The sequence below is a fragment of the Orycteropus afer genome, unplaced genomic scaffold, assembly GCF_000298275.1.
Source record: "Orycteropus afer afer isolate SDZICR_OR568_19922 unplaced genomic scaffold, OryAfe1.0 scaffold00078, whole genome shotgun sequence".
NCBI classification, from domain to species: Eukaryota; Metazoa; Chordata; class Mammalia; order Tubulidentata; family Orycteropodidae; genus Orycteropus; species Orycteropus afer.
In genome coordinates this window covers 11,555,259-11,556,977 of record NW_006921665.1, presented here as the reverse complement: position 1 = coordinate 11,556,977, position 1,719 = coordinate 11,555,259, and the positions used below count along the sequence as shown (strand labels likewise).

Below are 1,719 nucleotides of genomic sequence, written 5' to 3'. Positions count from 1 at the left end.
GAATTAATATACAACAGTCATAGCATTTCTAACATAGGAGTAGTTTACTGGCTTTGTACTATTAACGACCAAATTATAACGCCCATAAAAACCATATGTAGAAAACTATTCAAATACAATTGCAATTACAAAGATTACTAAATTACACATACACAAATGAGAGAAATCAACATAGGAACCATGATCCAGTAGTTTGCCACACCCATTGATTGCTGAGAGTACATAAATGTCCCAGTCTAGAAGGGGACAGTAGAACTCAGAATTTTCTCACTGAGCTCACTTCTCCTGTCAACATGTTCTACAACTGCTACTCTGGAAACTTCTCGTCCTGTTCTCTGTGGGGGCTGCCTTTATTACCCAGTCTCTTCCTGTGGTTATCCCTCTCTCAGAAACCTGGTCTACAGATCTGACTTTTGCTCTCCCAGCACCTCCCAGCTGGACTCCTCTCTCTTCAGGGACTATCAGGAGACCTGCTGTGAGCCCAACAGCTGCTGAACATCCTGTGTGGTGTCTGTCCCCTGTCAGACATCCTGCTACCTCCCAAGGACCTCCACACTCTGTAGTCCTTGCCAGATGACTTTCACTAGATCTCTGAGCTTTGGCTCCAGTGGTTACCACTCCCTGGGTTATGGATCCCAAAGCTGTTACTCACTGGGCTGTGTATCGAGTGGTTTCAGACCTCTGGTTTATGGCTTCCCTTCCCTAGGCTATAGCTCCAGATTCTGCCACCCAACTTACTTGACCCCTTGAAGCTGCCAGCCTTCTTGTTACAGACCAATCTGTGGACTGGGTTACTGTAGATCAACCTGTTAAGTGTCCATAATCTTTTGATTATTGAGGGTAAAGTCTCTTCTCAAGATACCCATTTCTTTCATTTGTACCAGTTACCATTATTTTTATATTCTCCCATCATCAACTTTTGGAAGACTCTGAAATTAATGATTAATCCAAAATTAAATCATATTATTTTCCCTGTTGATAGAACATATGCTATTGAATTTTGTTTCAAAAGTAGCTGAAAATTAAAACTTTAATAAACTTATAGAATATTGCATCTAAATATACTCTTTCCATCCTCATTTTTAAACTTTATTGACTATAGTTTTTGTATTCAAGGATTTGAGAGGTTTAATAAAGACCAATAAGATTTTGCAATTTGATTCGGTGTATTTTCAGCTTGGCAGCTTTGAGCAAATTTTCATTGATATTGGATATGTTCCCTATCAAAGAACTCATTTCCTGGAAGGTTTTATTTTGCAGAATTTGAATGTAAAGTCAACAAAAATATGATGTAATTTATAAGATGAAGTATATACACAGACAAACATCACTGAAAGTCTATTTGAATGTGGATTTTCATTTAAGAGGAAATATGAACTTTAGCCAACTCTCAGGATAAATATTTTGGTCATTGTTGGTTGGCAAAAATGCCAAAATTGCCATCTCTCACAAGTGAGTTATTCCTGAGACTCACCTCTACATATGTGTAGAGAGAATAGCCATATTTTTAGGTGGGCAGTAAACTGATCCAGCAAGAACGAAATTCTCTTCTGATGATTGTCCAGCACTCGTGCTGAATCAATCTAAAAGCAAACACTAAGTTGGTATCAGTAGTAATCTCTGTCGAGTTTATCTCAACAAAAATTGAAATTGAGCTCTGGTGGTGCAGTGTCTAAGGCATTTGACTGCTAACCAGAAGGTTGGTGGTTCAAACCCACC

General features: G+C 38.6%; 1 pseudogene; it reads left to right on the top strand.

Moving 5' to 3' along the window:
* The first annotated feature begins 281 nt into the window (after positions 1-281).
* Positions 282-813, top strand: LOC103197409 (annotated as a pseudogene).
* Positions 814-1,719: the final 906 nt, after the last annotated feature.